Raw genomic sequence first — 27780 nt, 5'->3', positions numbered from 1 at the left:
TAATATGATACTGTACGACAACTGTACTTCAATTGTATTCAATAAATAAATCAATTAATTAGGAACAACAACAACTCTATAGAGTCTTTCATATAGTAAGAGCTCAAGAAAATGACAGGAAAAAAACCCCCCATGTTATTTAACAAATAAGCTATTTACTTCTTATGGTAACATTGTAAAGAAAGATTTTCTAAAATTTAAATTCAATTAATTAACATATAGAGTATTCTTAGTTTCCGAGGTAGAGTTCAGTGATTCGTCAGTCTTATATAATACCCAGTGTTCGTTACATCACTTGCCCTCCTTCATGTCCATCACCCTGTTACTGCATCCCTCCCACCCCCCTCCCCAAGAAGAAATTTTTATACTTGAGGAAATCGAGTCAACTGTGTAGTTCATGTTTGAAGATTGTTCCCTCTGTGTTTTAAACTGGAACTTGTCCCTACACACCATGCAGTCATTCAGGGTGCATGCTGATTGGTTTGTAAGCAGATCCAGTGAAGAAAAGAAAAGGATGCTGGGGGAAGGAAGAATATATAGTCTGAAATCTGTTTTTTACTTTTTAAAAAAGATTTTATTTATTTATTTAAGAGAGAGAGAGAGAGAGAGCACAACTTGGGGAGAACAGAGGGAGAGGGAGAAGCAGACTCCCCACTGACCAAGGAGAACGATGCAGTACTCAACCCCAGGACCCTGAGATCATGACCCGAGCTGAAGGCAGATGCTTAACCAGCTGAGCCCCCCAGGTGCCGCTGAAATCTGGTTTGAGTTTGGCAGCGGCTCAGTAGAAGCACCGCCCGTAACAACCCTCGACTTCCCTCCCTCTGCCATAGACCTGTGATAATCAGTGGCAGAAGTCAATTGAATTGTCCTGCAGATTTAGTCAGTCTTCTGCAAGTCTGGTAAAATGAATGAATCTTGCAATTCAGATGTCCCTCAGGGAAGCTGCGGTTTTGTAGTTGAAAATCCAGTTCCTTCCTAAAGTCTCCCCCGCTTTGGGAGCTCGCCCACTGTTCTTAGTGCTGGTTGAATGGGCCAGACCCATCTTTTCTGCACTGAGGGGCTAATCTGTAGGGGATTTTTTTGTTGTTGTTTTCCAGCCTCAAATGGCTTTTCTTTGTTGCCCTGTCAGAGTTCTTATTTTATAATGCCTTGAGCAGTTTTTTAAATCTTTTGTTTATATTCTCTATTGTACCCCACGCTCCAGGCGGAGTCTTTGTTTGTGAAAAGGTGCTGGCCAGCGGGCTCCCTACAACTCCAGGGCTCTCTGAGGCAGGTGACCAGACCGCCCAGATTGTCTGAGGTGTGAGAGGTCTGACAACCCAGCCACCGCACTTTTGGGCCAGGAGGGAAGGAGGCCTTACCCTGAGGGCCTCCCCACAGACAGCAAATACATGTGGCTTTGGCAAAGCAAGTAGAAGTGCTCCCACCTCACCTTGCATGAAAAGACACTCAAGGGAGACACAATAATCCAATGATGGAGAGCATGGGACAGCACATGAAGCTCTAGGTCAGATTTTTGTAGATGAATTTTTATTGGAACACAGCCATGCTCATTCAGGTAGGTATAGCCTGTGACTGCTTTCCTATTAGAATGATGGAGGGGAGCAGTTTCAATAGACAGTTCATGGCCCACAAAGACTAGGATATTTATCCCTCTGGCCCTTGACTATAAGGGTTTGCAGACCTGTGCTCTAGAGGCCTAATTTGGAACCCTCTAGTTGGCACTCAGCAATCAGAAATCCTCCTAAAGCAATGGTGAGGCACAGCCCCAGCAGGGACCAGGCCTCAGGGGACATTTTGGTCAGCAGTGTCACTGTTGTTTGTCCCTATTCATGCAAGGATGGGCAGTGTCTACACCTTAAAATTTTTTATAAATTTTTAATTATTTTATTTTTATTTTTTTTTTAATTAAGTAGGCTCCAGGCCCAATGTGGAGCTTGAACTCATGACCCTGAGATTAAGAGTCACATGTTCTGCCAACTGAGCCAGCCAGGTGCTCCACCTTAAAGTTTTTAAAAATTGAAATAACATATACAGAACATAAAATTTACCATTTCAACCATTTTCTTAAAGATTTTATTTATTTATTTATTTTTAGAGAGAAAGAGAGCACGAGCGGGGGAGGGGTAAAGGGAGAGGAAGAGAGAAAGAATCTGGAGCAAACTCTGTGTTAAACATGGAGCCCTGAGATCATGACCTGAGCCAAGACCAAGAGTTGGATGCTCAACTGACTGAGCCACCTAGCACCCCACCCCCCATTTTAACCTTTTTTAAGTTCAGTAGCATTACATGCATTCACATTTCTGGACAACCAGTCCATCTCCAGAACTTTTTCATCATCTCAAACTGAATGTCTAAGCCTTTAACCATTTCTCCTATCTTGACGTTTTCAGTGGTTAAGAGCCCATTTCTCTCATTCACCATGATAATTCATGAGTCACTAGTGTCAGCAAAGAATATCCATTTTTGATAGCCTGCCAAAGAGCAAATCCTCTGTGTCAACGGGATCTGTGTGGCAGAAGGCAGAGGAAGCTGCCTCTTTGCTGTGTCCAGGCTGGGCAGCTAACCAACTGCTCCCAGAGTGTATATTCTTGAGAGCACGTGGCCGGATTCAAGCTGAAATCAGCTGGCACTCACACACCTGCACACTGATAATACTGAAGCAATTTAAAGTAAATCACTATAACCCACATGAAGCATGGTTTTGGAGGCTTAGGAGGTGCTCCATAAATATTTCCTGGGCAGAAAATAAGGAAAAGAATGAATGAATCTATTCTGAAAGCAAGAGTAAAGAAATTGTCTTTCAGATTTTGGCTTCCTTTGGTCACATTCTCAAGAATCTCACACTTCCGTTTTGTGGTTCTCCTTCAGGAACATGATTGTTTTAATAATTCTTCCAACATTGATAAGAACAGTTGTTTTGAACTGGACATTGTCAAGGGGTGTCCCAAAGTCCTGCTTTTCTAGCCTTCATATGTGTCCTTGCACATCTCTCCTTCCTACCCCAGCTTCCTTGACCTGGGCATGTTCAGATTTCCACTAGAGCTGCCTGGTGCAGGGGGATGGAGTTCTATTCTGATTCAAAATGTGGGAGAATTCTCAGGTTCTCCTGCACAGGTATGCCACTGAGAAATTGTCAGGATTTGCACTCCACTGGAATTTAAGATGGGCCTGACTGGTTCCTCTCTCTCCCATTCCTTTCTCCCAAATCTGGTCAGAGACTCGCTATAGGGGTGGCAGAACTGGGTGTGTGTTTTCACACTGTAGGGGAATATGGGAGTGTGGATTTAGAGGTGAGGATTGGAACTAGGAACCACCTTGGTTTCCACCCTAGGGAACCAGTGGCTGGAAGAAGCCTTAAAAACAACCAGAAGGGCACTACCACTGGGCAGATAGAGACTGAGGCCAGGAAGACTAAGTGGCATGGGGAGGCAGGCCAAAGTGGGTGATCACCTATGTCCTAGAGGCAGCCCTGACAAGCCTCATTTCTACATCCTCAACTAGAATGTTGAATTTCTTTTGCCTGGGTTGACAGTGTTAAAAAAAAGGGTTGCGGGGGGGGGGGGTTCCTGGGTGGCTCAGTCATTAAGTGCTGCCTTTGGCTCAGGTCATGATCCCTGGGTCCTGGGATTGAGCCCCACATGAGGCTCTCTGCTCGGTGGGAAGCCTGCTTCTCCCTCTGCCTGACACTCCCCCTGCTTGTGCTCCCTCTCTTGCTGTGTCTCTCTGTCAAATAAATAAATAAAATCTTAAAAAAAAAAAAAAAAAGGACCTAGGTGGAATGTAGCTTCTACCACAGATGTTATTTATTTATTTATTTATTTATTTATTTAAAGAAACAGTTACAAATTATTTAATTCTTGATAGAGGAATGGAAATAAATCTCAAAACCAAATATTGTTCAGTCACTTGAGGAAACTATAGAATAAAGACCTAACAGTTTTGGCTAATGAAAACAAGATGTGTCCACCTCCCCACTTGGCTGACCCTGGCCTGTGTTGTACAGTTCTGCAGACAGCTCTTAGCACAGGTCAGTGGAGTGAGGTAAGTTGAAAAATGATGAGCTCTAGAGAGTATTCAAGCGTGTTTGCTGACTGTATTGCATTTGTGTTTGCTTACTGCCATCTTTCTGTGTTTTGACATAATTCCAATCTATACATCCTTGTAAAAGACAATCGATTTCCAGGCAAAAGTCTTCAACACCAACCAACTAGAGTCAATCCATTCTCTGTCACATCTGCAGTTGAAGATCAATCCAAGATGGCACGAAGCCCCCAGAAGCAAGAGGTGCTGCTTCACAAAAGGACTGTGTGCCTCCCTTGATGGTACTAAGTGAATGAGCTTTCATGCTGGTAAAGGTGAAGAGACCAGAAACATCATGCCACAGGGATACGATGTTTGCTTGTTTTGTAAGATTTTATTCTTTTATTTGACAGAGAGAGAGCAGGAGAGCACAGGCAGGGGGAGCAGCAGGCAGAGGGAGAGGGAGAAGCAGGCTCCCTGCTCAGTACAGAGCCTGATGAGATGCTGGATCCCAGGACCCTGACGATTGATCTCAGGACCCTGGGATCAAGCAAAGATAGACGCTTAACTAACTGAACCACCCAGGTGCCCCAGGATATAATGTCTGAAATGAAATGGGGAGCAGATCCCATTGGAGCACACACACTAAATGCAGCAGAATTGAAGAGAAAGTTTGTCACATATGAAGCCCATTATAATAAGAGGGAAATATGAAATCAGTGTTATCAAAGCGACCCAGCTGCCCACTGGGGCCCACGGAGCCAATGGAGAAGCCACCCTCCAGGTGGTGCTCATTCTGCCAATTCTCCAGATTGAGGCCCAAGCTGGTGAAGCAGATGAGCCCTCAGCATCACAGGTGACAAACTCTGGCCACACGGCAAGACAGAGGCAGCAGCGTTTGATCACCCCTGCTTCTCAGTCAACAGTGAAGCACCAGAGCTCTCCACCTTCCCAATCAGTTACCACAAACTGGCCAGGTGGAGGGGCTGTGATGCCCCAGGGTTGGCATGCAGTGGCCATCCAAGGTGTATACCTTGAGGGAGCTGTCGTAGCTGCCAGTCACACCAGGGAGACCATGGCAGTTCATGGTCACTGAGAGAGGAATGAGATTGGCCAGATCAGCCCCAAGGACGCTCAGCACAAAACAACCAGGCCACTAAGGCTGCTGTGGATCTCCTTCAAAAAGCCTTTCTGAGTGAAGACTTGTATACGGTAGTTGCCTCAGTCAGCAACCAGCTCCTCACCTTGACTGGTCGGTCACACAGAGACTGACTGAGGATTGAACATTCCTGGAACGCTGCCTTAGTCCGAGGCCTGTGGGATACTGGCAACAGTCTCCAAACCCAGTGCTGAGCAGGTGAGGGCCCAGGGCTGGTCACCACTTCCTCGGGATTCGTCCATCTCTCTAAGTGTAACTGAGTTGGAGGCGGCAGACGTTGCAGGCTCCAAAGCCCAGGAATCTTCCATGTTGACGGTCTGGAGGTTTTTTTTTTTTTTTTAATTTTAATTTAATTTAATTTTTAAAAATTTTTAAATTTAATTTATTTGACACACACACAGAGAGCACAAGTAGGCGGAGTAGCAGGCAGAGGGAGAGAGGGAGAAGCAGGCACCCCACCGAGCAGGGAACCTGACTCGGGACTGGATCCCAGGACCCTGGGATCATGACCTGAGCCCAAGGTAGATGCTTAACAGACTGAGCCACCCAGGTGCCCCCTTTCAAGGGCTTTTTAACAGCCTGCCTGATATGGGGGGGAGGGGCACATAGCCAACCTGAGGAAGCTCCACGGTCTGTAGAGTAAGCTCCCAAGGCAGGCTGGCCGTGAGCTCTGGGTCCTCCTCATCCGCTCTCTCCTCCAGTAGCCCTCCATCTGCCTGCTTGATCTTGGCCAGGAAGTGGTCACCGCAAGACACAGCCTGCACCTCTGCCATGGTAAGCAGGTAAGTCTGCTCCTCTACCACTTGACTACTGGATTTCTCAACCTCAACCTAAGAGCCTGTGAAGAACTTTTGAGAGCGAGTCAGCTCTTCCTGGACCCAGTGCTCCTCCGGCCCTATTCCTGGAGGACTGCCTTATGCCTTGCCTGAAGGTCGTTGGAGACCCCTTCCAAGGCCACCTCCCTCCGCTGCTGCTCCCCCCTAAACTCCTGTCGACTTCTCTCCAAAGTCCTGACACCGCCCCTCACCTGCATTTTGGGCAGGGAGTGGCCAGCGGCCAGAGGGTGGGGGTCTGCCTCCGGGCCAGGCTCGCACAACACCACAGCACAACTCCGGCAGCCGCCGCCCACGGGACCCGCGCAGGAGCGGCCCCGCAGCGCTACTGACCCGACTGCGTCAACGATCTTCAGCACTTTCAGGCTGTCTGTCAGCTGGGTGAGGCTGGTTATGCGGGTAGGGTTGCTGCGCAAGGGACAGCGGCCACCACTGATGCTACTGGCCAGGAGCTTCGCCAGGCACTGACGGGAGATGGTATGGCCACCGTGCGGGCAGTTGTGCCGCTGCTCCTCTGTGAAAGATTCCGCGCAGATCGGGTGCTTCAGCACGTCCCCGGCGGCGTCCAGGTTCAGGTGAGAAGCTGCTGCTGCTGCTGCAGTGCTCACTGCGCTTCCCTTGAGGGATATGCTAACACAACCCAGAGCTGAAGAGTTTGGTGTTCATGCTCCAGAAGGTCAAATCCTGCTGACCACCTGTGGCTCCGATGTGTCCACAGCCACCTTCTACCACAGACGTTTGAATAAGGATGTTAGAAGTTGGAAGGGACTGGGGACATTTATGGGAATGGGCTGATCTGGGGACAGTGATAGGAAAATAATAGTGACAGGGACATGATATATAAACACAGATCAGCAAAGGGCCCCACTGCCTTGGATATTCCGTGCCTGACCTCCTGCCCTTCCTTCCGTGTCGGGGGCCTTGCAGGTTGGGGGGCAGTACCCTCTGTCTTTAACTTTAGCCCTCCTTGTGCAATAATTCATTGCGTAGGCATCGGTTCATATATTCCTGTCTTACTGATCCAAAACCCTGGGGTAAGAGGGAAATATTTAAAAAAAAAATTAATTTTGGCATGAATTAACTTAAAACTTGCCTTGTCTTCAATGTTTGACCCTTCCGGGCTATAGCTGGTTCCTGGGTTTGCTTGCATTGATGGGCACAGACCCTGGGTCATTTAGGCTAATGTGATCATCTCCCTCTTCATGCCCAGGTAATCATCTCAGTTTTCCCTGCCTTTGACTTGAGTTGGGGAGGGCTGGGAGAGAGAGGGAGGGAGAGAGAGAGAATTAATGTGTGACTGGAGCTGAGTTATCTTGGCATCTCTCTTTAAAGGAGTTGAAGACGAACATTAACTTCTGACAGGGAAGTATTCATAATAATTTAGTGTATTAAATTATAGCTAATTATAACTTTTTTGTTTGTTTCTGAAAGCTAGAAATAAGCCAACAAGACGTTTGGCTAAGTTTGTATTATACTTGTCTCTTGGGCAGTCAGTGCTACAGATTAGTGAGGTAAACCAACTAGGTCAGCTGATCCTCTTTTTAATTTTTCCTTTTTTAAAAAGTAAAAGCTGGAGAAAGGAACTGTGACCTCTGAGGCTGTTTAGATTCTGTGCAGTTTTCTGGAAAACATCTTCATTGTTCAGGGTGAGAGGTTGAAGGTTTATTTTTATGCATCTCTGTTTTTAGCTGCATATCAACATTGCTGGCTCACGGTGGAAGCCCCTTTGTATGAAACATCCCTTATTGCTTCTGTCCCTTGAGCATAGCATGTGCCAAATTATCATTCCTAATAGGCTGGTTGATCTTCTGGAGAGAGGAAACATCTTGATAACTCCCTGAGATATGTTATGTCAGAGAAAGTATGTCATGGATCCTTGACAGCTCCCACAAGGGCATCGTTAGGGATGGAATGCCAGGTGCCAGGCCTTCCAGCTCACCTGCTCAAGGACTGTTACCCATCATATCTCATTACCCAACTGTGTACACTTGGCTGCCATTTTCTCAAAGACACTTACGCAGTGGTATTTGGTAACGACGTCAATTCTTTTCCTGTCTGACCTAGAAGATTACAGTGACTCAATGTTGGCTGGTCAACCTTAAAGATTAAATCGAGGACATTGGCTTAATGATTTTAACAGCTAGTGTAAAGGATTTCCCAAGTGTGAGAATCATAAAATAAAATAGGGTTGGGAATTTTATTCAATCTTAAAGAGAAAGTAAGTAACAGAGCTCAAGGTTTATTTTATGATTATATTCCTTAAAAAATAAGCTTCACATTTTAAAAGAATTAAACAGGAATAAGATGTAAGAGTCCAATGGAGAATCAGCATACCCTAAACTTATAAAATGCCCTACTGTGTGAATGGATATCTGGTTTTATGTTGGAAACTATGTGAGAATCATTATAATCCTATGATTATGATAATTATTTTCTTAGTTGAATTCCTTTGGGTAAAACTTTTATTTGCTCTAGTTCAGTGTCTCTCAGACATTCATATGCATAAGAATCTCCTGGGGAGTTTGTTTATAATGCAGATTCCTGGGCCTTATGCTGAGACCTCAGTAGATATGGAGTGGTCTCCAGGAATTTAAGTAAGCACTCTTGCTGACTCCAGTGCAAGAGTTGAGATGGAGACTTTTTAGCCAACACTTAACCACCCTCTGGATGCTGATAGAAAAATGAGTAAAAATAAGGATTAATTAATTGCTGATGGCAAGTAAGCTTTATGAGTATACTGCCCTGAAAAAAAGATGCTCTTGAACTCTTTTACTCTATCTAGTATTCTAGATAGACGTACACCTTGAAAAGAAAAGAATAGAGCCCTGGCATAAGATTTTTCTGTAGAGCTTGGTATATGGTTTAGAAATATTTAGAAATATGTCCTATAAAAAAAAAATCCTGCCTGGAATATGCTGGGAACACGTCTATGATATATGCCCTAGGATTCTGCATCCCAGCTTGAATGTATCTGGTGTGGAGAACTTCATTGGTTAGCCCACAGTCTTTGTTATCCTGCCTGAAAATGGTGGGGCAGGAGCATCGGTGGTGGGGCTATGGTCCTGCTCAGGTAGGACTGGGAAAATGTCTGGGCAAGCTGGCTGCTGGGCTCTGAGTCACCTCATGGAACTCTGTGTGGGTGCTGGGTTGCTGCACTCAGGTGAAAGAGAAGGAGAAAGATGATTGTTAGCCAACTCCATTTTTCACAGAATGTGTCTTCCCTCAAATTTATGAAAAATCTTATCATTTCTCTTTGAGGAGAATCAGGCCAAATGATCTTACTTTTAAAATGCTGAGTATAGACTTTATGGATGGAGAGAAAGGCAAAAAAAAATGTCAACAATATGCATGCTTCTTTTCTGTTGGGATTTATTTTTCCTGCTGCTATTTTGGAAGGCAACAGTCATTTCAAGCTTCTTGGAAAAGTGGGGATGCTATATAAGATGACTGATTCCATCCTCAGTGTCTTCTGAGTCCTAAATCAATTGCCTACTTGACGTGGACACCTCACAGAAACTGTAAGCACAATGCGCTCAAAAGTAGGTGTACTATTGAAATCCCAGTGACATCTTTTGCAGAAATAGAAAAAAAATTCTAAAATTCATATGGAATCTCAGGGGACCCTGAATACCTAAAGTAATTTTGAAAAAGGAGAACAAAGTTGGAAGACTAATACTTTCTGATTTCAAAAACAGAGTACAAAATCAAGGTACAGTATAGTACAATATGGTATAGTATGGCATAAAGCCCCATAGAACAATGGAATAGAATAGACAGCCAGAAATAAACCCTTGCATATATGCTCAAATGATCTTTGAGAAGGTGCCAAGATCATTCAGTGGGAGAAGGGCAGACTCTTCAACAAATAGTGTTGGGAAAGAAATAGTGTTGGGATATCCATTTGTGAAAAAATGCAGCTAGATCATTTTCTTACATTATATTAAAAAATTAACTCAAAATAGATTAAAGACCTAAATGTAAGACCCCAAACTATGAAACTCCTAGAAGAAAACAGGGGAAAATCTTCATGACATTGGATTTGGCAATGATTTCTTAGATATGACATTGAAAGTACAGGCAACAAAAGCAAAGAATAGACAAATAGGACTATGCCAAACTTACTTTTGTGTGTCAAAGGACACTATTAGCAGAGTGAAAGACTGCCTATGGGAAGGAAGTAATTGTGTTTTGTAGTCTTTCATGAGATGGTCAGCCAGGTTCAACCAAAAAGGGACAAGGAGAGGGCAGGAAAATAAGATTTATATATTCACAGATCCTAGAGACAAGAGGCATGCTTTGCCATGCAAGGCCGCATGGGGGGGGTGTCAAGGGAGCCAGCTCAACCTAGCAGATGGGGGGGCTAATGCCTTTACTGGGGAGTCAAGATGGAGTACACAAACAAAAGGCAAACAAAAGGCATGAGGGGATTTCATTGGTGCATTTGCAGGTCATTAGGTTACAGTTAGGGGAGGATAAGAAAGTAACTTGTGGCAGGGACCAGGCTTATCAGAGTGGTGCAACTGGTCACCTGGGCAAAGTGTTCACAGCCTGTTTGTGAGGTTGTTGAGGCAGCAAGAAAGTATGAAGTTGAAAAGTTTACAGTACAATTTGGAAATCATATATCTAATAAAGGGTTAATATCCAGAACATACAAAGAACTCTTACAACTCAACAACCAAAAAAATAAAATAACCCATCAAAAAATGGGCAAAGGACCTGAATAGATATTTCTCCAAAGAATATACAAGTGGCCAAAAGACATATAAAATGATGCTCAACATCACTAATCATTAGAGAAATGCAAATAAAAACTATGAGGAGATATCACCCTGTACTGATTAGGATGACTTCTATTAAAAAAGAAACAAACAGAAAATAACAAACATTGGAAAGAATGCAGATAAATTGGAACCTTTATGTGCTAATGGTGACATTGTAAAATGGTACCACCACTATGGAAAACAGGATGGCTGTTCCTCAAAAGATTAAAAAAAAAAGAACTACCATTTGATTCAGCAATCTTATTTCTGGGTATATATCCAAAATAATAGAAAATATGGTCAGGAAGAGATATTTTCACACCCATGTTCATAGCAGCACTATTCACAATAACTGAGAGGTGGAAGCAACCCAAATGTCCTTTGGTAGATGAATGGATAAACAAAATGTGATACATACATACAATGGAATATTATTCAATCTTAAGAAAGAAGGAAATTCTGTCACATGCTCTAACATGGATGAAATTTGAGAACATTATGCTAAGTGAAATAAGTTGGTTGTAAGAAGAAAAATACAGCATAATTCTATGTATATGAGAAACATAGAGTAGTCAAATTGATAGAGAAAGCAAGTAGAATGGTGGCTGCCAGGTGATGAAGGAAGGGGGAAATGGGAAGTTATTTTTTAATGTGTACAGAGTTTCAGTTTTGCAAGATGAAAAAGTTCTGGTGATGGATGGTGATGGTTGCACAACAAGGTACTTAGTACTTAGTACTACTGAGCTGTACACTTAAAATATTAAAATGTTAAAAAAACCTCACAACTAGGTGTATCATTGTGACCTCTTTCTTCTCTGTACCATGAGAATTATTTATTGTAAGTCACCAAACTAACTAAATGATGTAAGCAGAAAAGGAATGGATTAGACATACACTGTTTAACTGATTTGACTTTTTCCCTATCTTAGCATGTCTCGTATCAGAAACCATCTCACAACCTCACATCTGATAGTCATTTGTAGTGGATGAAGTAGATGCTGCCCAGATCTTCCCTTTGAGTCTATCTTCTTGGAGTGGTGAGAGAGGACAGCTCTCAGCTGGGTGTCCTTTTCTGTGATTTCCCTGCTGTTGGGAGGATCTCCCTCACCCAAGGCTACACTCCACATTCAGTGACTAGTCTACACAGGATTTCAGAGTTCTGGCTCCCTTCATGAAGGACAACTCATGCTGAGTTCCCTAACTCTATTGCAGCTTAACTTCTCCCAATCCTGGGTCCTGCTGTCCTCATTTGTTTGCTATATTTTTCTGAGAGCCTTCCTCAATCAGCCTTCTATACTCAGATCTCCTTGGAGGTTTTTTCCAAGAGAACCTGGCCTGACGGCTTGTCACCTTTTGATTGAGAATCTCTTTTTCTTTCTTAATGTTCCATGAAATAAAAGTGTGACTGAACATTAATGGTGCCTTAGATTCTATGAAGTAAACTAGGAGTTAAACAAGTTAAAGAGTGGAGGAGGTGGAGAAATAGACTGGTGGAGACTAGAACTCAAAAGGCCTTGTACACTACCATTCTATTGAGTTTAGACTTTGCCTTGAAGGAAAGTAACATAAGCAAATTTGGTTTTTGGAGAGATCTGCCTGGTTTGAGGGGTGAGTAGTAGATGGGAGAGATCAAGGTTTGGAGCAGAGGAAACAGAACAAGGGTGTTGATATAGTTTACAATAGGGAATGGTGGTGGTAAGTGATGCTAAGGAGTGGGTGGATGCAAGTCCTTCTAGAAGTGGAATTTACCAGATTAGGTGACCATTATGGCTAGGCAGATCTCTGGAAAGAAAAGACCCTGGCTTGGATACCGCATTTCAATAAGCCTAAGATGTGATTGCAGGGTACACCATGATTTTATGTGCCACTGACAAAGAAAAAAATGTTCCCAATCAAACTATGGCCTGTTCTGGATTTGAAGACATATCACAATCGCAGATATGTCAGAAATTGTGCTTATGAGAATAGTTTAAGGTATCTGTTCTAGAATGTTCTCTTGCATTCCTAAGATTATGTTAGATACTCCTCTGAGTGTTTTCTAGCAACTGCTGTACTTAGTTTTGTTATAGGCATCCTGTTATTCTGATAGTGCTGTTTTAAGCTTCATGGACAAACATCCATGTGCCTGGCTCAGTTGGATAAAAATCTGACCAGATCTCTTATGTTGTTTGTTGTCTCTTGTCCAGTTGATGGTTGGCTCCTTGGCAGAGCACCATTGCTTCCCCAGTAGCTGGTGCATCACCTGACACACTGAGCACTATAAATGTTTGTTGTGAGGATGAATGAACACATTGAAGGACTTTTCTCTTATAGTTGAGGTCCAGTAACTCACCCTGGTCCAGATGCTTAGAACTTTATGCTTTAGGGGCGCCTGGGTGGCTCAGTGAGTTAAGCCTCTCCCTTTGGCTCAGGTCATGATCTCGGGGTCCTGGGATTGAGCCCCACATCTAGCTCTCTGCTCAGCAGGGAGCTTGCTTTCCCCTTTCTCTCTGCCTGCCTCTCTGCCTACTTGTGATCTCTCTCTCTGTGTATCAGATGAATAAATAAAAATCTTTAAAAAAAAAAAAAGAAATTTATGCTTCAGTGATTTTAAGAGAACATGCCTCAAGATTTTTTGCTCCCTCTGACCATTTTGAGCTTAACTTCTGGATCAATCTGCCCAAACTACTGCTATAATTTTACCAGGGTCAAAATCTTTTAGGGGGCATCCTTGTCACCCACTAAGACAAGTCCTGTGTTTACTGACTCTTACCTGTCTAGTTCTGGCTCATCTTTCTAAACTCACTTTTTAAAAGATTTTATTTATTTATTTGAGAGAGAGCATAAGAGAGAGAGGATGAGCAGGCGGAGGGAGAGGAAGAAGCAGGCTCCCTGCTCAGTGGGATCCTGATGGAGGACTTGATCCTAGGACCCCGGGATCATGACCTGAGCTGAAGGCAGACACTTAACCTACTGAGCCAGCCAGGTGCTCCTCTAAACTCACTTCTGATGACTTCTCTCCATCATTATTTGCTCACAGTTCTTTGAGTCATTCTTGATTTCATCTTTGCTTGGTTATCAGCTCAGTCTTGAATATTTACTTGTTTTCTCTCACCAGATCATAACCACACACTAATACCCACTATGGATCCCAGTTTATCCTGAAGATTTCTTTACTGTCTCAGTTCACAAATTTATGTCTTACCTCCTGTAACAGTTGTAACTTGTGCCATCTAACTTAGTATGTCTCTTTTATTATGCTTTAATCATTCATTTCTCATCTCCTCAATCATATGGGAAATTCTTCATGGGTGAGAATTTTCTAACATCTTTATATACTTTTGCCCAAACACAGCATATGGCAGTTAGAAGATATTTGGAAATAGCCTGGTGAACAAAAGAGTGGATGGCAATCTCCTGGGAGGGAAGGGAAGTGTTCTTGAGATATTCTAAGTGAGTTAATATAGAAGAAACAGGCAAGGTAGTAAATAAAACATCATCTATTGATTTTAATTTTTATATCAGTAAATATCTACATAGCTTTAAAATGGTACCTGGAGGGTTATATTGAAAAATAGTCGTCCCAGTTTTACTCCCCAGGGACAACTTCTTTCAACTCTTCCAGATTTTTTTTTTAAATTAGAAACTCCAAATTTCTAAATAACATGCTACTAGGTTATTTTTTTCATGAATCAGTTTTCTGCATAAGTTTCTACTGTGGTAGGATCCCATGTTCCCTTTTTTCTTGTTGATTTCCTTGTTTAATAAGGCACCCCATCCAGTAGCAATCTGAGAAGGTATATATCAGAACTGTCTGTCTCTCTCTCTCTTTCTCTCTTTTATTAAGACTATTTTTTTTTTTAAGCTGTTTTAAGTTTACAGCAAAACTGAGGGGAAAGGACTGAGATTTCTTGTATTCCCCTTCCCCCACACATGCACAGCCTCTCCATTATCCATCTCTATCACCAGAGTGGTAAATTTGTTGCAGCTGATGAGCCCACACTGACCCATCATAATTACCCAGTCTGCAGTCTGTTATAGTAGAGTTTATTTTTGGTGTTATAAATTCTGTGGATTTGCACAAATATCATATAGAACACTTTCACTGTCCTAAAAATTCTCTGTGCTCTGCCTATTCATCCCTTCCCATCCACCCCCAAACCTCTAACAACAGTGATCTTTTTTACTGTCCTCATAATTTTACCTTTTTAAGGATGCGATATATTTGGAATCATATGGTATGTACCTTTTTCAGATTGGCTTATTTCACTTAGTAATGTGCACTTAAGCTTCTTCTTAAGTGTCTTTTCATGACTTAATAGTTAATTTCTTTACAGTGCTGAATACTATTCCACTGTCTGGATGTATCACCGTTTATTTATTCATTCACTTATGGAAGGACGTTGTGGTTGCTGCCAAGTTGTGGCAATTATGAATACAGCTGCTACAAATACCCGCATGCATGGACAGATGTTTTCATCCCCTTTGGGTAAATATCAATGAACATGATTGCTGGATCATATGCAAAGAGTATGTTTAGTTTTGTAAGAAATTGCCAAATTGCCAGATTTTTTTGTAAGAAATCTTCCAAAGTGACTGTACTATTTTGCATTCCCACCAACAATGAATGAGAATCCCCATTGCTCTACATCCTCATCAGTGTTCTGAATTTTAGTCATTCTAATAGGTTGTGTGTGGCATCCCATTTAGTTTGCATTTCTCTGATAACATATGACGTGGAGCACCTTTTCTTTGCTTATTTGCCATCTTCTTTGGTGAGGTGTCTATTTGGGTCTTTGGCCCATTTTTAAAAACAGATTTTTTTGTTGTTGTTAAGTTTTAGGAGTTACTTGTGTGTTTTGAGTAATAGTTCTTTATCAAATGTATCTTTTGCAAATATTTTCTCCCAGTCTCTGAGTTGTCTCTTCATCTCTTGACATTGTCTTTGGCACAGCATAAGTTTATAATTTGAATGAAATGCAGCTTATCCATTTTTTCCTTCATGGATTGCGCCTTTGGTCTTTTATCTGAAGAGCCATCATCAGACTCAAAGTCATCTAGGTTTTCTGAGAGCTCTATTTTTTTGGTCTTTTCATGTCTGTAAAGATTTTTATTCTATCTTCATACTTGACTTATAATTTTTTTTAAAAGATTTTATTTATTTATTTGACAGAGAGAGATCACAAGTAGATGGAGAGGCAGGCAGAGCGAGAGAGAGAGAGAGAGAGAGAGGGAAGCAGGCTCCCTGCCGAGCAGAGAGCCCGATGCGGGACTCGACCCCAGGACCCTGAGATCATGACCTGAGCTGAAGGCAGCGGCTTAACCCACTGAGCCACCCAGGCGCCCCTTGACTTATAATTTGACTGGGTGTAGAGTTCCATTGGAATTTTGAAGTCGTGTAACACCCAGCTTTGTAGTTGAGAATCTGATGACATTTGAATGCTTTTTCCTTGGACTGTTACCTGCTTTACCTCTCTATCTTCCCTTTACATATAAGGAACAAAGTTTTCAATGATATGCCTTTGTATGAATTTAAAAAATTCATTTTGGTGGGTATACGTTGGGCCCTTTCAAGCCACTAACTCATTGGAGAAATTATTCTGGCATTATTTTTTTGATTACCCCCCTTTCTCTGTTTTATGTTTTTTTTTTTTTTTCCCAGAGTACTACTTATCAGATGTTATAATGTCTCAATTGATCCACTAATTATCTTATTTATTTCCTACTTTCTATATATTTACATTCTTATTCTACTTTCTGGATATTTATTGGATTTTAACTCCCAATATTCCATTGGATTTTTAAAATTTCAGTTCTGATATTGTGCTATCCATGGTCTCTTCTTTAATCTTTTAAAATTTATATTATCTCCTTAATATATAATCTTGGGGCACCTGGTTGGCTCAGTTGATTGCATGTCTGACTCTTGGTTTTGGTTTGGGTCATGATCTTAGACTTGTGGGATTGAGCATCACATCCATCTGGCTCCACGCTCAGCAGGGAGTCTGCTTCCCTTCTCCCTCTGTCCCTCTCCCTGCTCATGCACTTTATATCTCTGGAATAAATAAATAAATGTTAAAAAAAAAAGTATATGTATATATACATTTCTTTCTTTGAGGTTATTATGACTTTTATTCTCTGCATTATTTTTGCTTCTTTTCTATTTTCCTCTCTCTCTTCTGTTTGTTTCAGTCTTGGTGATAAATATTTTCTCTTGGCCCCACGAATCTATACTCAAAGTCACTCAGATTCATCCCGCTGCTTTTTGTCAAGGAGGCTGTATCAACAACAGGCTTGGGGCGCCTGGGTGACTCAGTGGGTTAAAGGCTCTGCCCTCGGCTCAGGTCATGGTCTCAGAGTCCTGGGATCCAGCCCCAGGTTCTCTGCTCAGCGGGGAGCCTGCTTCCCCCCCTTTCCTCTGCCTGCCTCTCTGCCTACTTGTGATCTCTCTGTCAAATAAATAAATAAAATCTTAAAAAACAAAAAACAAAAAACACAACAGGCTCCTGTGCCCTTTGGATTCTCTGTGGGCTGGGCCTGTGGGAAAGCTGGACAGAAGAGAATGAATTTGGGGTCTTGGCTCCCACAGACAACCCACCGCCAAGATTCTCCTACCAAAAGCCACAGTTCTGGGTGATTAGACTCTCCATACAACTACATTCTACCGATTTTGGCAGCTCTTCCTTCCTACTTACTCACCCTGAGCCCTGTTTATTTTTGCCAACTGTCCCTTTGTTAAGTTATCCTTAAATTTCCAGGTTTGGGTGTGCCATCTGTTTTCTTTCAGATTTCTAACTGCTGGTGTCATTTTTGTATATAAGGATTTCTTCAAAGGCATGGTAATCTTCAGCTGTCCCTTCATAGCTAAGAGCTGGTGAGAAGTCCTGCCATATTGTAGGGGCTTGTTGCCGGATGAGCTTCACTATAAAGAAATAGGGGACTATCATTTCTTTTTCTTTCTTTCTTTCTTTCTTTTTTTTTTTTTTAAGATTTTATTTATTTATTTGACAGAGAGAGACATAGCGAGGGAGAGAACACAAGCAGGGAGAATGGGAGAGGGAGAGCTGGCTTCCTGCTGGACAGGAAGCTCGATGCGGGGCTTGATCCCACAACCCTGGAATCATGACCTGAGCTGAAGGCAGACATTTAATGACTGAGCCACCCAGGCTCCCTGGGGACAATCATTTCCTTGGTATACTCCCAAATGTCACCATCTGGATATATTTTCTCTTGGACTTTCATCAGAGAATAATACTCTAATCTCCCATTGATGAGGGGATGGAGGGAGAGGTGGCCTTAAGCATGGATAAAAGGAGAAACAGCAGAGGTCTAGAACACAAAGGCCCACAGGTGGACCTGCACGAGACACGCCATGTGGGAACATCCCCTTCCAGCCTGTTCCTGGCTCTGGTCTTGGAGGGGAGGGTGGGAAGGAGCTACCCCTGCTGTGGGATAATGTGAGGCAGACCTAGGGTCTGGGTCTTCTGTGTCCAGAATTTCACAGTTTCCTGTTTTGAACAGCACCATCTCCTTGCCTTCTGTGAGAAGTTCCCTGAGATGAACTGGCCTTCTAAGTCAGTTACCTTCTCCCACATCGTATCTAAACAATTTTCTGACATTTCTTTTCTGAAATTTCTTGTCTCCTCTTCATTCTTTTTATAATTTTGGGTATATGTATTTTCTCTTCTGTCATTTTGGCAGGATGTTAGAAAAGAGAAGATGGGCACCAAGGTGGCTCAGGTGGTTAAGCAACTGTCTTTGGCTCATGTCATGTTTCCAGGGTCCTGGGATTAAGCCCCACATCTGGCTCCTTGCTCAGCAGGGAGCCTGCTTCTCCCTCTCCTTCTACCAGCTACTCTGCCTGCTTGTGCTCTCTCTGTCTCTCTGTCAAATAAATAAATAAAAATTCTTTAAAAAACATAAAAAAAGAAAAAATTGGATTTCTTCAAAATTAAAAAAAAGAGAAGAAATGAATGTTTATAAAAGCCATTGTTTTGGAAAAAAAAAACACTTTGTAAGCAAAAGCAAGAGGCAGTATGGTTCAAAAATAGATCCAGCTCTGTGACTTTATTTCCTTCCCTGTAAAAAGGAGAGGAATGTAAGGTTTAAAGAAAAAAAAAAAAGATTTATTTCTCTATTTTGGGGAGGGAGAGAGAGTGTGTGTGCATGTGCACGTGAGAGAGTGTGCAGAGTGTGGAGGGGCAGAGGGAAGGGGGAGAGACAGAATCTCAAGCAGGATCCCTGCTGAGTGCAGAGTCCAAGGTGCAGCTCCATCCCATAACTCTGAGATCATGACCTGAGCAGAAATCAAGAGTTGGACGCTTAACTGACTGAGTCACCTAGGCACCCCAAACAGCATCTTCTTTACAGAAAGTTTAATTAGTTGCTATTACAGAGTGCTTAAAACAGTATATGGTACATAGTAAGCACTACTTATAAAAAACAGCACAACACATTTGACTTCAAAATATTCTGTTAATAGAACATTTGCGAACAAAAAGACCCCGGTGCAGGGTTTTGAGACACCTTTACACAGTCCCTGGGAAGCTGGTTCTACCAGGAACTGAGGTTGGACCAATCCAGAGACAGATCATCTGGGGTCACAGTTGGGGGGAACAGGACGAGGAAGGTGGGCAGATAAATTCTGCTGCCCTTTCACAGAACAGGCGTGAAGAAGAGAGGCTGAGGCAAGCCTGCAGGAGAGGGAAGGGGAGCAATGGGAACGTGTAACCTTCTCTGGGCTCCGCAGGTGCTCTTATCCTTTTGGGTGACGCCCAGGCTGGAAGATGCAACTCGGACAACATTGCGACCTGGAAGGATAGGAACCTGCCCAGAATGCTCAGGTAGAACTCATCAAGAGACCACCTGTCGGAACAGGAAGTAACTATGTACTTAAAGACCTACTGCTTAAAGCAGTATTGCTGAAAATACAGAAAGGATTTGAGAAAATCAATCAGTACATGTTTAGGCTGTGCTGAGCATTGGAAATAAGTGCGAGATGTTTTAAAGAATAAAAGACAAGATCAACTTAGTCTGATTTCAAATGCTCGAGCAACAGGTGCATATTGTGAACATGGCCTGGTTTAACTGTGAAAATACTTCCTCTCTAATGGTCTTACTGATTCGTCCACGAAATATTAACCGAGCACCATATCCATGAAAGAGAGTGTGACAATGTTACAAAGAAAGATCCAGCTGTCCTTTTCTCTAAGGGGTTTTCATCTAAAGGAGACATTAGCATAAGTCCCTGAGTCAAGGTAACATATGATGAGCAGTAAAGTTCATTGATGTGATAAAATTTAGTGGAAGAAGAAATAACTATAAACTGAGCTGATCAGTAAGAATGTGGGACCAATGGGATAAGACCTGGGGTTTTGTCCTCTCTGCTTTGAGTCCTGGCCACTGACTCACCCTCCTGTCAAGCTATGTGTCCAAAGCAGCGCTGAAACACATGTGTTCCTGCAAGTCACCCCAGGTCTGACTCCAGACCTTAAAGCAGCTGATCCTTTTCCTTGCAGTGCTCTTCCTCCAGTGGCCAGGGTCAGGGAGCTCCCCAACCAATGAAGTCTCAGCTTTGAGGCCAACTTCTCTGAGGACCCCTCTGACCACCCATGACTTGAGGAGGGACATTGTCTCCCTTTGTATAATAATCTAATATATGCCAGCCAAACAAAGTATTCATATCTTTATTGAATTCAATTAAAACAGACCTGCATGGTATACTGTGTAACATTCACTATATACACAGGACTTAGGCAGTGAAAGATAATTCTAGATGTGCTGATTACCCAACTATTAGTAAACTATGAATAGTGCCAGTGATGTCCAACATAGATTAACAGTCTGTCTCCTAAATGTAAGGCCCTTTTTCTTGTTTGTTTTTGTTTTTGTGTTTTTTTACATATTCCTCTAGCACCCCTGCTTATCAATTGCATTACTTAGCACAGTGTATTATAGTTGGACATTTAAACACTGGATCTCTTGCTAGACAGTGGGCTGTTTGTGGTGGGTCTCTTTGACAGTTGTCATTCCGGCACTGGTACCTGACACAGATTCATGTTGAGGGCACACTAGGCAAGGAGAACAACAAAAGGAAAATGTGTGTGGATGTGTGTGCATGTGTGTGTGTGTGCACACATGTGTGTGGCAAGGCAGGTTCAGCTTTGTACCTGGGGGGAGCAACCAGTAAGCTGGCATGGGTTCCCAGGGGCAGATGGGTAGGGAAAGCAAGTCCCAGCCTGCGGATGAAGGTGGTAGTCTATGGTTTGAAAATTCCTCTTTGCCTCGATCTGTGGTTTGAGAACCAGCAGCAGCAACATCACCAGGCAGTTTGTCACAGGCCCCACCTGGGCCCCACTGGATCACAGTGGCCTTTTCCCAAGCTCCTCAGGGGACTTGCTTGAACCTTTAAGTGTAAGAATCATGTCCCAGATGATGCCAAGATCTCCCCAACCCCACCAACTTTACTGTAAATCATGTCTGATGGCTGCTTACTTCAACACTCCTAATACTTTTATATATTGAATTTTCCATTCCTCTTGCAAATTGTTGAAAAAGAGAAAAGGTTGAAAAAAAACCCAGGAAAATAATTTCCTTTCAGAGAGCAAAGATTGTTCTTCTTTATCAAAAATTTTTTGGATTTATTTATTTGAGGGGAGTAGAGAGAGAGACCCCACAGAGGGAGAGGGAGAAGAGGCTCTCTCCCAAGAAGGGAGCCCGATGTGGAACACCATCCCAGGACGCTGGGATCATGACCTGAGCCAAAGGCAGACGCTTAACAACTGAGCCACCCAGGCGCCCCAGACTGTTCTTCTTCTTCTTCTTTTAAAAAACATTTTATTTATTTATTTATTTGATAGAGAGAGACACAGCGAGAAAGGGAACGCAAGCAGGGGGAATGGGAGAGGGAGAAACAGGCCTCTCGATGAGCAGGGAGCCCGATGCGGGGCTCGATCCCAGGACTCTGGGATCATGACCTGAGCCGAAGTCATCCGCTTAACGACTGAGCCACCCAGGTGCCCCAAGACTGTTCTTCTTTATCAAAACTTTTTTAGGGGCACCTGGGTGGCTCTGTCATTAAGTGTCTGCTTTTGGCTCGGGTCATGATCTCAGGGTTCTGGGATCGAGCCCCGCATTGGGCTTTCTGCTCAGCGGGAGGCCTGCTTCTCCCTCTCTCTCTGCTTGTGTTCCCTCTCTTGCTGTGTCTCTCTCTGTCAAATAAATAAATCAAATCTTAAAAAAAATCTTTTTTAGATTTATTTATTTGAGGGGGGTAGAGAGAGAGACCACACAGAGGGAGAGGGAGAAGAGGTTCTCTGCCCAGCAAGGAGCCTGAAGGAGAACAGTTTCTTCCTCTGGCAGAGCAGAGCCAGACTAAATGAGTTCGTATAACATTTTAAATATGATTTAAGGAAATCAATGCCTGATTATGAGCTTGTGGAGGGTGGGACTGGATTGTTGTAATCAAGCCAGAGCTCAGGAATCTAGCACTGCTCCTGTCCTGGCACACACAGTTGCTTAGTAACGGATGTAGTCAGTTTATACATTAAATTAATTTATTTATTATTAATTTTAGGAAAATAGTTATTTATTTACTTTAGAGAGAGGAAGAGAGCAAGAACAGGAAGGGCAGAGGGACAGGGAGAGAGAATCTGAAGCAGACTCCATACTGAGTGTGGAGCCCTACATGGGGCTCGATCTCATGACTCTGAGATCATGACCTGAGCTGAGACCAAGAGTCAGATGATTAACCAACTGTGCCACCCAGGTGTCCCTGATGTTATCGATTTTTTGGTTAATTTTTTTATTATGCCCTTACTAGGTAATGTGGGCTGGGGTTATAATGACCCATGGGATCAGGTGCCTGTTCTTAAAGCTCTTAGAGACAGAGGTAGAGACAGTTATGTAGAATAAATTTTTCTTTTTTAAATTTGGGAGCCTTGCTGGACCCATATACAGAAGTCAGTGAGAGAGATAGTGTTTGTTTCCTTGAAGATCCTGGGGGATTGGACTGAGTCAGGAAAGCCTTACTAGGGCAGATGAATTTTTTTTTTTAAGACTTTATTTTTAAGTAATCTCTACATCCAATGTGTGGTTTGAGCTCACAGCCCCAAGCTCAAGAGTTGCATGCTCTACCGACTGAGCCAGCCAGGTGCACCTAGGACATCTGAGTCTTAAAAAATGACTTGGTGTTCAATCAGTAGAAAAGGATTCATAAGTCCTATGTTGGCTTATTGTTTTCATTTGCTCTGGTAACAGATATTTGGAATTATGTTCTTTTAGATTTTGGGATTGAATATGTGTTTCAAACTCGCTGGTAACCTCCAGGTTTTTGAAAATTCACTTAATTTATGCCAAAATGTAACTTTCTGATTAAAAAAAAAAGAAGAAAGAAAAATAAAGAGTGCCTTTCAAGTAGTGCTGTTTCATAGAGCTTTCTGTGATGATGGACATCTGTGTTGTGGAGTATACAGACATAGGTACATATGACTCCTGGGCACTTTTAATCTGACCAGTGTGATTGAGGAATGGAATTTTAAATTTTGTGAAATTTTTGTCAATTTAAAATTTAAATAGCCACATAATTGATTTTAATTATTTATTATTTAACTAATAATAAATAAATAACTTTAATTAGTTTAAATTTAAGTAGTCATCTATAAGATAAACTAGTGTCTATCTTATTGGATCATGCAGCGTTAGAACACTAACAAAGATCCACTGGGCATCACAGTTTAACAAGACAATGGAATTCAGGGGGAAAATAGATGAAGAAGAGATGAGATCTAATTTCCTTGAAATATTGAAGGTTTTTTGGAAGCCTGGGTGTCTCAGTTGTTAAATGTCTGCCTTCGGCTCAGGTCCTGATCCCAGGGTCCTGGGATCAAGCCCTGCTCAGTGGGAATCCTGCTTCTCCTTCTCCCTCTTTCCCTGCTTGTGTTCCCTCTCTTGTTGTGTCTCTCTCTGTTAAATAAATAAATAAAATCTAAAAAAAAAAAAAAAAAGAAATATTGAAGGTTTTTGATATCAAGGGGAGTATTAGCCTGGGAAAACATTAATTTCTATATTCCCCAAGACATTTTTCCTAAGTGCCTGGAATATGGCAACATGGTTGGCTTCTCTTTGCATAGGCAGTTAGGTAGAAGATGTTCTGTGAGCAAGTGTAGTGATCAGTGTGGGAGGCATTGTTTATACTGAACAATTTTGTTTGTTTTCCATTGAGGCATTTTATTTTCACATGTGTATTTTCAGATCCCTAGAAAAAGAATCCCAAGATTTTCTCTCCTGTGTATTTTTGTAGTCTTCACAGTCCATAATATCAGCTGAGATGGTCAATACCTAAAACCAAAGTAATGGGACAGGAACAGATTATTCTGCCATTTTTCTAGAATTTTCCGTTGTACATCAAACCTGGGGCTGATCATTCCACACTTATTTAAACTGCCTATAATGTTCACAACAATTTTTCCAGCTCTGCGATCATCGGTGGTTTCAAATTCATCCATGTAACCATGCTTCATCATCACAGCTGGAATCTGGAGGGTGACTTTGGAGCATGACCTCCTAAGAATTTTTGGGCATTCCTTATGCTCCTTAGAGCATCAACCAGGACACTTATGGACACCATTATGGTGGCCCAGGAAGATGGCAGAAAGAGGTGGACAATTTTGATTATCCATCTATACAAAAGATGTTCCAATAACAAGAGGTTTGCAACTTGTTAACGTGGAGGCTGCTTTTAGGCAACCAGCACCTGAGCAATGGACACCTGAGTAAGGTGGAAGGCCCCAGTGACCCTGGGTGGAATGCAAACAGACCCCTTAGGTGACCCATGTCAAAACAACCATAAACGCTAGCTGGCCAATGGGTTACTTTACAGCCAGCACAGCTACCAAAAAAGGAAAATTCCATATGTTCCCATACCCCTTAACTTCCCCCCTTAACTGCAGCTCTCTACCACTGCCTCATGGCAGACAGTCTCTCCTTTGCTATCCTTCCCACAATTCCCTTGCGGGACATTCAATAAACTATCTCCTTTATTCTTCCTCCGGTGTATTCTTTAATCACCCATGCTGCTTGACCTCCATCTGATCGGGTTGCAATTTTAAAACATAGATATGGATTAGCAACGTCCAACTAACATTTGTGAATGGCAACAGCAAATGCATACTGAATAGGAATTGGGAAAATATCATGAATACTTGCTTTTTAATGGCTTAAGAGGTTCAGGATTCTCTCTCTTAACAAGACAGAAACTGTTCTCAGCTCTTCCAGGCCTTTTTATAGGGTTTACAGTTTTCAGTCTTATTCTCTGTACATGAACAAGTTGATTTGGGCTCAGGTGAAGAAATGAATAATTTTGTATGTCATTATGTATTGTGTACATTATTCAGAACCCCTTCTTTTCTTCAGCAAACAATGGTATCTTCATGAATTTAACTCAGTGGGCCTCAACATTTTTTAAAAAATTATTTATTTATTTGGGCAAGAGAGAGAGAGAGAGAGAGAGAGAGAGAGAGCATACCTGAGCATGGGCAGAGGGAAGGGGAGAATCAGACTCCCTGCTGAACAGGGAGCCCAATGTGGGGCTCAATCCCAGGACGCTGGCTGGGATCATGACCTGAGCCAAAGGCAGAAGGCAGATGTTTAATCAACTGAGCCACCCAGGCACACCGCCTCAACCTTATTTTTAGCTCTAGTACACTGGAGAACGGGCAGCACTTCCTTTTGGGTAAGACACACTGTCTAGAGCAGGTGTCAGGAGAGGTGAAGGGGAAGGAAGAAGTGACCTTCAGGAGAGTCCTAGGGCAGGTGAGGGAGTCTTAGGGAGAAGAGGAGGGCAGGATTTATATGGACAATTTCTTCAACTTTGAAAAGGACTCATAAAAATATATACATACTTTTATCTTTCTACCACTTAGATGTAGGCATTCCTCTGGGAAGAACTGTGTAGTTGGGCAGGCAGAAGAAGAAAAGAAACCGACTTTTCACAGCTTATCTTGCTCTTCCATTGACTTTTGTTCTATTTATTAGAGAGAGAGAGTGCATGTGCATACACATGCGAGTGAGGGGAGGAGGAGAGGGAGGAGGAGAGAGAATCTCAAGCAGATGCCGCACTGAGTGCAGAGCACTGAGTGCAGAGCAAAGCCCGACATGGGCTCAATCCCATCACCCTGAGGCTCATGGGGCTCAGTCCCACCAGCCGAAATCAAGAGTCGATGCTTAAGGGGCTGAGCCACCCAGGAGCCCTTGCAAGTAGCACCTTTTTAAAAAATAATTAAAGTCATTCAATTTAAACCAGATGAAAACTTGAAAAGCTATCCCATTGTTAGCATCTCCTGAATTACTTGAGGTTAGTAAAAACTGTCTTCCTATAGTGAATTTCTGTTTTAACCTATAAGCAGCCTCCCCTGTGGTCATCTCTTGTGTCTCTACAAAGCTGGAAAGGGCCAGGAGAAGAATCACCACTCCTTCTCTCTGATGTCTGCCTCCTGTGAACTTCTCTTATCTTCACAGCTATTGTGCACTTGATCTCATTTCCATGGCTATCTGATTCCTCTCTGGGTTTCTCAGCTGAGGTACAGCTGGGGTGGAACAAAGGGCGTGCCCTGAGCTGTTAGCATTGCATTTTCATACAATGTCCTCCTGCCGGTGTTTAACAACCTTTGGCTTGGTTTGCCTGGAAGTGTATGGTGAATCTTACAGTAGGACACTTATCAGGTGTTCCTTAACTGTAACTACCACCGTACCAACCAAGTCTCGGGACTAAATACTAAGTTCCTAGTTTTTAAAATTTTAATTTACTGATACCGTAGTTAATGCAACAATATTGCAATAAAATAAAAGAATTTGGACAGTACTCTAGTCTCTATGCACGTTGCATGAACACTTCAAGTAGTCTGTGGACAATTTTTCACTTCACATTTACTAACTAAAAGTCAGTTAGCCATATTCAGTGAAGGAATGCAAGATTTGATGCTTTTGTAAAGAAAGCAATCACTTCAATAGACATGATGACGACCAAGTAACATCAAAATATTAAGGTTTAACTTTGGCAAAGAAATTTTTATCCCAAATTATAGGAAATTTCTGATGAAGAATTAGTAAGAAAACAAAGCTATGAATTTATACATAAAAACTATATTCAGATTAATCTCAACGACAAACATTGCTTTACTTTGACTTTCGGCGAGGGTCAAGAAAGGAGGAAGCGAGAGAAATGTGTGCTGTCCACCTAACTGGACTGAACCAATGGATAGAATGCTGGAAATACAGGAATAAACCTTGAGCTTAATTTACGACAGGTTTTTTTTTAAGATTTTATTTATTCATTTGACAGACAGAGATCACAAGTAGGCAGAGAGGCAGGCAGAGAGAGAGAGGGGGAAGCAGGCTCCCTGCTGAGCAGAGAGCTGCCGTGGGGCTCGTTCCCAGGACCCCTGAGATCATGACCTGAGCCAAAGGCAGAGGCTTTAACCCTCTGAGCCACCCAGGCACACCAATTTATGACAGTTTTTAAAAAATTAGTTTTGAGAGGGGCACCTGGGTGGTTCAGTGGGTTAAATCTCTGCCTTCAGCTCAGGTTATCATCTCAGGGTTCTGGGATCAAGCCCCACATCGGGCTCTCTGCTCAGCAGGGAGCCTACAGTCTGCTTTTCCCTCTGCCTGCTGATTCTCCTGCTTCGTCCCCCTGGTTGTGGGCACGCGTTCTCTCTCTCTCTCTCTGACAAATAAAGAAATAAATAAAACCTTAAAAAATATATATGTATATATATATATATCTCAACAGCAAGGGGAAACAGAATGCACATAATCCTCTCTCACTATGGCTTTGCCTTCCTGGCTGATGTTGTGGTTCTATGGACCAGAGACAGGGTCTGAGCCAGTGGGCCCAGCAGTGGGAGATTTTGGGGATCTAGACATACGCTTGCTCTGTGGGAGAGGCACAGATAGCTCGAGCTAACTAAAACTCTCCAATTTACCTGATGAGGGGCTACAAGGTGAATATCATCAATGAGTAGCT

General features: G+C 42.5%; 1 pseudogene; it reads right to left on the bottom strand.

Annotated features, from left to right (window-relative positions):
- Positions 1 to 4702: 4702 nt before the first annotated feature.
- Positions 4703 to 7001, bottom strand: LOC111155399 (annotated as a pseudogene).
- Between the last annotated feature and the right edge of the window lie 20779 nt (positions 7002 to 27780).

The sequence above is a fragment of the Enhydra lutris genome, unplaced genomic scaffold (genome assembly GCF_002288905.1).
Source record: "Enhydra lutris kenyoni isolate GAN:26980312 unplaced genomic scaffold, ASM228890v2 scaffoldscaffold41, whole genome shotgun sequence".
NCBI classification, from domain to species: Eukaryota; Metazoa; Chordata; class Mammalia; order Carnivora; family Mustelidae; genus Enhydra; species Enhydra lutris.
Note: the sequence above shows the minus strand (reverse complement) of the source record. Positions and strands in the feature narration are given on the sequence as shown.